The following is a 12834-nucleotide window of genomic DNA, read 5'->3' on the forward strand; positions in this document are numbered from 1 at the left end:
TTATTGTTCATGTCGAAAATTGGTCGAATATGGTCGAAAGTGGTATTATCGGATGCGCACCACTGCCAGTTATAAGAAACTAATTGCGAAATTTAACTCTTTCTAACTCTTCAAAAGTTATTTAAAATACACAGGCGCTTTCGACGTCAGCTTAACCCGGACTTTGCATCACCCAATTCACCAAGGTATTAAAACAAAACACTTAAAGAAAAGTTAAATAATAAATTTATATGCTCACTTCGCAAATTTTTGTTTTTCAAAAAATTAATAATGAACAATGAATTCAAATAAAATGACCCACGGCGAACATGTTTTCAAATTGTTCTCAAGTTGTTAAAAAAGCAAAATATCCAAAAAAGTTTTCGATTTAAAAAAAAAATGTATATTGCGATTGGCTGAAAGAATAAGCGAAATCAGTGATGCAAAATCCTTCAGTAGGTTCTGGGGGCATAAACACCTCTTTGAAATGATTCTTACCTCATACTTAAGTTGAGGATATATGTACTTATGAGAAGGGTTTGAAAAATCACTTGGGCTTACATTCAAACATCTGTTGTTTATTTGCGAAACTACACAATAGCTTCTGAAATGTTAATTTTGATTTTCACGCTACATCCTTCAACAGCCAAGTCTCCTGGTTTGACATTTCCTAAAGTTGGCGGCCCTATCCAAAACCAGTCCCTCGGAGTGAATCACATTGATTATAGTCTATCAACCAAGTTTAAATATCACTTACACGTTACGGCTCCTTTTACAAATCTGAATACGTAGGCACATATATTTACCAGGTGAGGCTTTGTCCTTCGCAAGAACACTCAAAGTGGTGAAGAAAAAGCTTTCCCAAGACAGTCGAACTAATGACCGTGTGTGCTACTACCCTAACGTAGTGGACAATCGAACTAGTTTGAAAACTGAAGCTACGCGGTCATCAATACTGAGCTCTTATATCATAAGGGCCGGAAAACAACAGTTAACATATTTCAACTTAAAATCGGTCGACTTTCATTTTAACATGTCGTTTTGATTTAACGAAGGCTATTGGAATCAATGTTGTAAGCACAAACGTCTGCAAACTTTGGTCTACATTTTAAACATTTTATCTAGGGTTCTTGTAAAATTTTAGTTATGTAGATGCGCCGAGGATTATATGATTTTCACCCATTCCGCAATGATATCCATTTAGATTGCTTATGATTTCGAGAGCGGCATCCTTGGCCGAATAGTCACTCCCTAACGTTGAAAAGTCTTCGGAGCTACACCTAGAGCTTCTAGGAAAATGACGTCGACAAAGGTACATATGAGTTCGAAGCAGTCGCAGTCCTATAGCTTCTGTGCTAGCATATGGTGTGAGGGTCAGGAGGCGTGGTAGCGACTGGTGGTCGGGATTGCTATTGTTCGCACATCGGGAACTGTAGCTTTTAAAAACAGCCGAAAAAATGGGGGCGCCCTATGCCACGAAAGCCAGGAGTATTAATAGAACATTAATTAATTTAGAACAAGTAAAAACGGGACTGTCTTCGGCTGTGCCGAAGACTTCATACCTTTCATGAATGGGGCTGAACAATAATCTTATCCCGCTCGTAATCTCCGAATAATCGGATGTATAAGATAAGAAATATATAGTGAACAGATCTACATACCTTAACGATTTTTAAGATAAATATAAAATAAAAAACAAGTAGGTACTTTGTGTGAGGATGCAAAGTTTCAGGTTTTTTGTGGTCTGCGTGTAAAAACTATGACCACGAATCACGTATTTCAACAATATATGACGTAAACGTAACTATTTGATGAAATTTGATGAATTTTGAAGCTTCTAGCCGTAAAAAGGGGCAAAAATGACAGTTTATATGAAGTATATAATATATATACCACCGATCTCTATGATTTTTTCAGACAAAAATATATGCTATATACGAAAGCATTTTGTGAAATTTGAAGCTTCTAGCTGTTAAAACGGGGCAGAAATTGCGCAAAGTTTCTTATCTGAACAATCGGTTGTATGAGATATATACTATATATACAACCGATCTCTATGATTTTTTCAGACAACAATATATGCTATATACGTAGGTATTCTGTGAAATTTGAAGCTTCTAGCTATTAAAATGGGGCTAAAATTTGCGAAAATATATATATATATACACTATATGTATATACTATATATACCACCGATCTTTATGATTTTTTCAGACAACAATATATGCTATATACGTAAGCATTCGTTGAAATTTGAAGCCTCTAGCTCTTAAAATAGGGCAGTAATTACGAAAAGTTCCTTATATGAACAATCGGTTGTGGGGGATATATACTATATATACGACCGATCTCATCAATTTTTTCAAGCAACAATACGTGAAATATACGAAAGTATATGGTGAAGTTTGAAGCTTCAATCTGTTAAATTGGGTAAGATATTACAAAAATCCTCTTTTTATGAAAAATCGGTTGTATGGAGGATATATGCTATAGTGGTCCGATACGGTCGGTTCCGACAAATGTCTAATCGGACACCCAAATACACCCGCTCACCAAATTTTATCAAGATATCTCAAAAATTGAGGGACTAGTTTGCATACAAACAGACAGACGGACAGACGGACAGACGGACATGGTTAATCAACTCAGCTCTTCAACCTGATTATTTCGGTATACTTAATGGTGGGTCTATCTATTTTCCTTTAAGGACTTACAATTTTCGGTTTCGTGACGAAATTAATATACCATTTCATTTTCATGAAAGGTATAATTAATAGCAACTGTAAGTCGCCTTTGTGCGCGACCGCCAAGGAGCCACAAATGATTTAAATAAATTATGTTCGCGACGATTATTAGGAGTTAACCCCAAGTGAAACTACGCTTTGCACATGATATACAGACAAACGCGTGACCATTTTATGCATCTCTATTTCTTTTCAGCAGACGCAGCAGTACCAATTCCAAAGACCGGGGTTAGGCTCGAAGCCGCTCTGGAGTAAGTGAACGAGGGACAATCCCTCTGCAATAAGCCGCGCCTAAAAATTTTTGAACGGTTTGCGAGATCTTGAGGCAAAAACCCCGGATCATTCCGAAGTGGCCAACACGATGATTTCCTTAAATACATACAAACAAAACCTTTCCTAAATATTATTTCTTTAAATAGAAAAATCAAGCTTTATAAAGTATGAACACCGGCGTACGCCGGCGCGCCGTCCAAGCCGCCGGTATATAATAGAGCCTACGCCGTCGCAGCCGATAAAGTAATCGGCATAAATCTCTACCTACTAACCATGGAATGCTTAGGATAAAATTAACAAACTTTGAAAACCGCCATATTGGCATGTTTTTGGTAAACCGTCAAGCCTGAAATAAATATCCCTATATGCTATGTGAATCCTTTTGCTTGCTTTTAAGTTTATATAATAACACTAAACTAAAGCGTAAATACTACTACTAATAATACTACTTGGCCACCGTGGTGTGATGGTAGTGTGCTCCCCCTATCACACCGTATGCCCCGGGTTCAACTCCTGGGCAAAGCAACATCAAAAATTTTAGAAATACGATTTTTCAATTAGAAGAAAATTTTTCTAAGCGGGGTCGCCCCTCGGCAGTGTCTGGCAAGCACTCCGATTGTATTTCTGCCATGAAAAGCTCTCAGTGAAAACTCATCTGCCTTGCAGATGCCGTTCGGAGTCGGCAAAAAACATGTAGGTCCCGTCCAGCCAATTTGTAGGGAAAAATCAAGAGGAGCACGTCGCAAATTGGAAGAGAAGCTCGGCCTTAGATCTCTTCGGAGGTTATCGCGCCTTACATTTATTTTTTTTAACAACAATAGACAAATAGGTGGCTGTTAGCGGTGAAATTCCACAAACAGTTAAACACAAAAAAAGTTTACTGTCACATAAAAAAAAAACAGTTATCTGATATTTCTTAAGGCTATATAATGTCATACATTTCTACTGTCTGGTTATTTGTATTCGTGTTTTATTTGCAAATGCTCTACTGATCTAAATCTAAATATTTTTTGTCTACGGCATCATGCCTTTTACCTATTTATCCTAGTAATGCAAAGATATTTTCCCAAAGTATATATATATAGATATCCTTTTTTCAAGCGTGCATACAATCTTTAAATAGATATATGTATGTGTGTTTTTAAATCTTTCCATATATGTAGATATGATTTGCAGATAACGCTTGAATGAACATTTGACATTTATATTGTCAATGCGATGTCAAATAAAGTATATGAATTCGACAAAGGTACATCAAGTAGCCGCCTACATAGGTATCTACAAATGGGTATATCAAAATATACATACCTAAATTTGTTATCTACATGTGTCGCGATAAAAGCTATCAATCATTTCCATTCCCTTTTTAAAGCGTCAATTTGACATAAGCACATCATTGGTTGTTTACCTGCTAATTGAAATCCGGAAAGCGAAAGTATTTTTTGCAATGAAGCGGTGTTATCTGCAATTAATGAGAATTGAACTGCTGTGATTGAATTACTGAAATTAAGTGTCATTTCATGTTAGAGCCATTAGAGAGAGATGTATGTATGACAAGTGATATTGATTTAATTGACTAAAAAAATGACTCAAGGTGTTTGATGTTGACAATTCATCACTCACAAAGAATATAAGATATATTAAATTTTCTTAAAGAGTATGTACCAATATCTCTTTTTTTCAGCACTCAATTTTTGAACATTGTCATACCACAAACTCGGCTGCCGCTTTGAAAGCGCCCTATTTTAGTAACCTCTTGAAAAAGTTTGAAGAATGCCCTATGAAAATCTTTTTCAAAATTGCTTTATCTTAAAATTTCAGTAATAAATTTCCACTTAAAGAATGGCAAGCTAACTTCTTAAGTCAGAGTTCACTTGACATGATTGATTAAGCTTATATATTTTTGAAAAGTGTGTCACTTTAGCTGCTTTTTAAATTTTTTAATTTATTTATTATTACGGCTGTTTAGGCCTAAAACTTTAACTACTAAGTACAATTAATTATTATAATCACTTATTTCTATTGAATATGCTGTTTGAATGCCATATGATTCCGTTCAGCATATTTACTGGCGTGACAAACGGACGAGTCTGGAAGCCACTCATATAAGGATGGTTGGAAAGGACGCTTTCCCAATTCTCCAGTGCTCCCAGCTTAAAGCAACAAAATTTCGAATTTATATGGATGTTGCAAATTGAAAATAACGTGTATCCAATCACCCCTCAACTTTGTTTAGTAAAGACGCTGTCGGAATGCATGAAGATTCCGATCAGCACAGCGCAACATATAATGGGAGGTTGAAAAGGACGTGTTTCCAATCCCCCCTGCTCCAACTTTTGTTTGACCTTATTTTCGTTACACATCATATAATTTTATTGTTATATTAATGCTGTCGGAATGCGAGTGATTCCGATCAGTAACAGTAAAAATAGGCTGAAAATACCGAATTCCAGCGAAATTAGTTGTTGGAACTGTCTGGAGTTACAGGCGGCTACCGATTTTCTTTTCCTTAGGGCCGGGTGCACTGTATTTTGCTGCTTCCAATACTACCATTCCCATTTCGCGCTCCAGTATCGGATATATCATGTAAAAAATAAAAGGGGAAAAACTTTATCTTATTGGAAGGGTTTTACAATGCTCCAATAAACTTTTTTTAAAAGTGTTGAAGTTATTACTACTTTTTATGTGATTAGGAAATTCATTGAAATATTTCAGGCCCTTATGAAATATATTTTGCTTGTCCAATTCTGTTTTGAAAAGAGGTAATTTAAAGTTATGGTTTTCTCTAATAATATATATAAGCTTTTCGCTGAGGTATGTTGGTAATTTACCGCGCTTGAAATTAAATACAAATTTCATACTGTGGTAGAACATAAGCTGTTTTATACTCAACAAGTTTAGTGCTTCTATCATGTTATTAATGGAAGTATCATACCTCATATTTAATATAAATCTCATAGCTTTATTTTGCATAACATGTAGCTTATCTACCTGAGATTCATTGGCCATAAAGAATATTTTGGGACAATATATGAAATGCGGCTCTATAATGGATTTATACACTTTCAGTTTGTATTTTCTACTGATAAATTTGCATGACCTCTTCGAAAACCAATTGTCTTGCCTATTTTGGCAACTATATAATCAATATGATCATTAAATTTTAATTTATTATCAATCTGAAACCATAAGTACTTGAAAGTTTTAACTTCGTTAATGTTTGAGTTCATTATTTTTAGCTCCATATTATTCATCGCTCTAGATATGACCATAAATTGGGTTTTATTAACATTAAGTTTAAGCTTATTGTTACAAATGCACCTGTATAGGGAGTTCAAGTCTTCCTCTATTTTGCTCCTAGCTAACATGATTTCACTTTCAATTACTTCGAGCAATGCGCCATCCGCAAACGGCCTTATTTTACTATGTTTTAGCGCCGAAGATATATCATTTATATATATGTTAAAATTAACTATGAGCTAAAAAAAATAAATCCCCGCTCTGCAAAGGTTTATTTCTAATTTATATTCTCACCGTTGCTTATCAATTGAGACTAAGAGTTGTCCCAAAGTCTTCTCATAATTTTATTATCCATTCTTTCCTATTTGCCTCCGCTCTTCACAGGTATGGAACCCGACTCGCAATTGCGAAAGTTAAAAAGTAGAAAATTGTGCTTTAGAAAACTGCACTCAATTACAACGTGGCTTTAAACAAAGTGAGTTGAGGCCGTACTGTTGAATGACTACTTTTCTGTATAACGAAAGAAAATCTAATATATAAAATTCTTCTGTCACGGTTTTAGAGGCTTAACTCCTCCGAAACGGCTGAACCGATTCTCATGAAATTTTGTGAATATATTGGGTAGGTCTGAGAACCGGCCAATGTCTGCCTTTTTTCCCTACGTGCCTAGGGTCTTGAGATCAAAACGTGGACCCGGGTACCCCTAGAATGTGTATATACAATATGAATATAAAATGAAAGCTGTTGATGTATGCTATAGTACAGGATAATTTTCATACAATTAGGTCTAGGGTCTCGATATATAGCCCAAAACGTGGGATCGGATACACCTAGAATGTGTGTGTATTATGGATATCAAATGGAAGCTGTTGTTGAGAGCTCTAAAGTTCATTGTGATATTCGATTTAGTCGCATCAACCTGGCAAAACTGATAAATATGCATGCGAAGCCGAAATAAAGACAAGAATTAATAATACCCACATACCTATTTACATACGTCCTATTCGATTTGCCTGAAATTTCGTATATAAATATGCCTACATTAATATTTGCGATGTTTTTTTCCGGGAAGTATAACAGAGACGGACTGAGACTGGGATTAGGACTAGGACTGGGATTGAGACTGAGACTCGGAGTGGGACTGGGACTGAGACTCGGAATGGGACTGGAACAAAATAAATACCACCCTCTGGGACTGGCAATAAGATAAGAAGAAGAAAGTGAAAAACTTGAGAGAAGAGAAAAGAGAGAAGGAGACTGACAAAGAGATAGAACGAGACGGAGATGGAGATGAAGCGAAAAAGACGGAGGGAGGAGTGAATAAAAAATTAGGAAAAAGTGTAAAGGGGTAGGGCAGAGTTAGACGGTAAAATCTTACTAAAATGTATGCAGATAGGCCAAATTTGGGGCAGAGCAGCGTCTGCCGGGTCTGCTAGTATCTCATATAAAATAAAATTTCTCAACTTGAGAAACTAAAATTTTTCAATTTGAGAAAATGAAATTTCTCAACAAGATAAGCAGGTTAAAACCAATATTCAAATTGTGTCTCTTTGTTTGAGTACGCCATAAACGGTTATTTGAGATGCATTTGAGAACTAGCGTTTTGATTAAAAAAAAATGTAAGCCCTTAATGTATCTCAAATTGAGATCGAACGAAAACTGAAACTTTCAAAAAAAACATTACTGCAATAAAATTCACTTGAAAATTTGTCACCATGGGTCGTTTTTTCTACAAAATTTTTTATTTTCCTTGAGTGCCGCTTAGCTGTCCGTGTCTGGTCGATTTATTAGAACATCTTATTATTTATTTTATTGTCTTATTTATATTTTTCTTGTATATATACATATACGTACACCATTTACATACATACATCCATAACAGGCATATGGCTTCTGGCAAAACTCCAGGTGGTAATAATTACATGTATTATGAATGATTTATTTGAGGTTTTCTTTTGAAATTAAAATCTCGTCCTTTGTGTAAATGTATTTTGTCACTTCAACTCCTTTGGTGTCAACATTTTTACTATGTGCGTGTCGGAAATTTGTATAAATGTTTGTAGTGTGTGTATGTGTGCGTATAACAAAGCCCACATTTACTCGTTTGCCATAAAATTTGTCATGCTAATAATGCGCATTGTGTTCAGAGTTGGGCAACAGTAAATGGAAAACAATTCTTTGCTATATATAAATATATATGCAAACTTTTATGTATAAATGAAGGAACATCCAAAAAATATTTACTTAAACTCTGGAAATAAGCTCACAAAAAGATGTTTGCCAATAGAAATCCTTTCTTATCCTTGGTTGATTTGTACTTGCTTTCATCGAATGAAGAATCGGCGTTGTCGCGCCTTGGCAGCTTCGTCATTATTCACTCGAGATCTTCAAGGCCTTCAACGAGCAAAAACAGCGAAAACAATGACTGCTTAGAAATAAAGCGGAGCATAAATCATGTCAAAGAGAGCTACTTTGGACTGAGTAAGCACGCTCTGCAAGTCGCTCATCGCACTGATGTGGCGAATTCTGTTTCTGTAGCAGCAAAGGCTCTGGCGACCTCTGTTCCTCATATAACTAGGGAGTGATGGATTGCATGGCCTAGAAGGTTCAATGGAGTCATATTAGATCATTTCCAAGATGGCCAGGCTTGTACCTTATTGGCACTTGTTATCGGAACGTATCGGATCTAAATTAGGCAAAGGAGCAACCACAACGATAACACTCCCCAAAACCTTGGGGAAGTGTCTTTATCGCTACAACAACGCCGACATAGCTCTTAGAGGGTTCGAGAGAAAAGTTCTCATATGTTCCTGTACATGATGCCGATGGCAAGTACATAGAATGTATAATGATGGACTGAATAAAGGCATTGCTGGCTAGGTCATATAATGCGAATGGACACAGTAGTTTGGAAACATGTAAATTGGGAGACGTTCACTGAGTAGGAAGAGGCAGTTGTAGGAAGGCTTAACGTCATTTAGGGATCCGAATTGGCGTCAGCCATCTTGAAACAGGGATAGCTGGCATGATTATGAAACGGCCAACGTCGCTTTGGCTATTATGCTCCAATTAATTTTGATGATGATGGTTAGGTCAAATACAAAAATATGTGCAAACGATTCTTAGGAAAACAAAAAATTTAAAATTTGAAAATAAAAGTTATTTTCGGAGCGAAGTTTAAAACTCTAAAAATAAGTTATATTTCCACAAAAAAAAAAAACTGAAAGAATAACTTTTATTTTTCAAACGAAATAAAAAGTTATTTTATTATTTAAAAAAAATAAAAAATACTATTATTTTTGAAAAGAAATACAAAATTCAAAAACGAGTAATTAAATCCAGGATAAAATAAAAAACTCAAAAATGACGGTTATTTTCTAGTTACAACAAAAAACCTCAAAAAATGGTGTTTTTCAAACGAAAGAGAAAACTCAAAAAGGAATTATTATTTTCAGGTCGAAATAAAAAAATTCAAATCTAATAGGTATATGAAATGGGTGAAATAAATAAATAAAATAATAATTCTACTATCAGAATAAAAAGTAAAAAAAAATTGTTTTTTTTTTTTTTGATACCAATAAAAAACTCAAAAAATAGTTACAATTTTTCAAATGAAATAAAATCGCTAAGAGTTATTGTTATTTGCTAATCAAAATAAAAAAATAAAGAAATTTATATTTCTTTCGGAGAAAGGAAAACCTAAGACAAAACTATTGTATTTGATCTAAACAAAAAAACTAAAAAATAACAGTTACTTATCGAGAAAAAGAAGAATTTCAAAAATGAAGTTTTTCTATAGAAAAAACTCCAGAAATTTTAATTATTTTTTGATCAGAATCAAAAAATCAAAAAAAAAAAAAAAACGTTAAAAAAATGTTAAGGACTACCCTTATATAAATGGACCAAAAAATAGCAGGCAAGTTTTCCTTTAATACAGACATAGTCTTGTTGAATTTTGACCAAAGAACTTTAACAATAGCTCTTGTAAAAGAATTTTGGGATTTAAAACTATAAAGGTGTAGCGCAATCTTTCAATTAGGGCAAACTGTGTACTTGGGATTAACTAATTGATTATTTTAGATTTAAACACCCACTCTACCTTTATAATTTTAAATCCCAAAATTCTTTTACAAGAGGTATTGTTGAAGTTCTTTAGTCAAAATTCAACATGACTATGTCTGTATTAAAGGAAAAGTTGCCTTCTATTTTTTGGTGCATTTATATAAAGGTAGTCCTTAAAATTTATTTAGCATCTTTTTATTTTCAATTTTTTAGTACTGCCTACAAAAGCAATTGCAACTCTGATTAGTAATTTAAGTAATTTCTAAGTGAAAATTCTTATCTTTATTTATTTGTTCAAAATAGCAAGATTTAAAAGAATTAGTGGAATTTTCGCTGGCAACACTGGCGAAAAGAACAGAATTCCACCTCGCATCATAGCAATAGAATTCCACCTCGTTTGTCAGCTACTTAATTTTCACAGCTGAGAATCGTGGTGAAATTCGCATACGCCTGAAAGTCTAAAACTGTTTTCACACAGACGGCTTATGGAATAATAAATGCAGTTTTCTACATTAAGACGCTTATTGAGCTCAATCTTCCCTACAAAATTCGAGTCTATAATTATTTCATTAGTAGGCTATCGAATGCCTAATGAAGTCAAAATCACAATGCAACTCTGTTGGGAGCGTTCAGTTTCTTAGTTTTTGGTGTGTTCAGTGCTTAAAAATGTCATTTGTCTAAGTAAATTGCATTGTCTGCATGACGGAACGATACAAGTTGGCCGCATCGAACGGCTGATTATAACCTTTTTTAATTTGATATTATACATCAACTTCCGGCGCAGTACTATTTTGACATTTGTCCATCGAATTTACAAAAACAATGTACATGGAATTCTTATCTATGTATGTAGGTATGTCACCATGCTGCCACCTCGTATCGTTCCGCCATGATTGTCTGTCATATAGCATTGTCATTTTATTCGCTTGACATTTCATCCTTCATAATAATCGAGCAGTTACTTTTGTGTGAAAGCAAACAACTTACGATTTCATTAGAAAGTGTAATGCGATCATTAAGTTTCTGTGGGAAAACAGTATAAAATAATCGTGGTGAAAGTCGCGTACGCCTAAAAGTATGCAAAGACGTGCATTGAGTTGGGCCTTCAACGAGGTGGAATACTACAACGCCTGCAACACTCCGGAGGCTAGCCATGAAGGTATGGCCTAATCTTCTGAATAGTTCGACTTGTGCGTTACGTAGCTCCAATTTTTTGATCAAACATTGCACTGTCATCGAGTTTTAAACTATATTTCAGGTTTCTGGCCTCTAGATATCCAGGAAGTTGGTTTAAAATCGATCGCCAGATTCCAAATTTAAAACTAGTTTTCTCAATGTCTCGATCCATACGCCACCTAGCGGAATTTTTTTATAAAATATTGCACTGTCACCGGGTTTTGACCCACGGCCCAAGTTTCATGTATCTAGCTCACCGGCAAGTTACTCAAAAATCGATCGAAATATTCCCCTCGTTTTTCAGGGATTTGTAGTTATCTCAATTAGCATTCCACCTACCGGTACTTTGTTTTCTATGAATTATATTGCCGCCGGGTCTCGAACTATGTGCCAAGTTACAAGTCCCTAGGTAAATGAGAAGTTAGTTAAAAATGGATTGAAAGATTCCCAAATTAAAATTAATTTTCCTAATATCTCGATCCGTGCGCCACCTAGCGGAATTTATTTGATAAAATATTGCATTGTCATCGGGTTCTGACTTACGGTTCAACTTCATATCTCCAGCTCACCGGGAAGTTACTCAAAAATAGATTGCAAAATTCCCTGCGTTTTTTCAGGCATTTTCAGGGATTTTCATTAATCTCGATTCGTCTGCCACCTGGCGGCATCTTGTTTTCCACGAATTGTAGTGCCATCAACTCTCAAGCTATGTGCAAAGTTTCAAGTCTCTGAATCACCGAGAAGTAAGTTAAAATTCGATCGCAAAATTTCCATTTTAAAACTAATTTTCTGTATTTCTCGACCCGTGCGCCACCTAGCGGATTTTGTTTTCACCTGTGTTGTAATGTCTCTCAGATCTGAACTATGTTGTAAGTACCAGTTGTCTAGCTCAACGGGAAGTTACCGAAAAAGACTTTTCCGTGGGTCAAAAATTCGTATGTAAATTAGGGGACAAACATGAAAGCGACTTAATATAAAGGTAAAAATAAAAATAAAAAGTAACTGTTATTTACCAAGCGAAATAAAAACTTCAAAAAATTATTTCCGCGAGAAATAAAAAACTTAAAAAATAATTAGTATTTTCCAAAAGATATAAAAATCTTAAAATTGTAGATAATCCGAGTGAAGTAGGAAAATTGTAAAATAATTCCACGAATGTAATAAGCGATGTTCGCAAGTTGTGGAGAAACTGAGTGAAAACTAAGGAAAAAATTTATAAAAAAGTTTGCTAGGCTCAATTTATAAACAAAAACAACAAATTTTATTCATTCCATGGACAATTTTCACAATTCAAGAAACGTTTTTCGTTTGAAAAAAAACCTTGTTTTTTTTAGTGTATTGGTATTTTAATGTTTCTTGT

At 34.7% G+C, this 12834-nt stretch overlaps 1 protein-coding gene across 14 annotated transcripts in view; it reads right to left on the reverse strand.

Annotated features, from left to right (window-relative positions):
* osy (oskyddad) overlaps positions 1-12834 on the reverse strand; it is a 281999-nt gene that overhangs the window by 171024 nt on the left and 98141 nt on the right. For 2 of the 14 annotated variants that reach the window (XM_067781405.1, XM_067781379.1), the window contains exon 2: positions 4405-4458. The exons of 11 other annotated variants lie outside the window; for them this stretch is intronic. The gene's annotated coding sequence lies outside the window, so the exon portion shown is untranslated. Of the gene's footprint in view, positions 1-4304; positions 4459-12834 lie in introns of all 14 variants that reach the window. One more of the 14 variants, XM_067781369.1, reaches the window with a different exon arrangement.

The sequence above is a fragment of the Eurosta solidaginis genome, chromosome 1 (assembly GCF_040869045.1).
Source record: "Eurosta solidaginis isolate ZX-2024a chromosome 1, ASM4086904v1, whole genome shotgun sequence".
Classification (NCBI taxonomy): domain Eukaryota; kingdom Metazoa; phylum Arthropoda; class Insecta; order Diptera; family Tephritidae; genus Eurosta; species Eurosta solidaginis.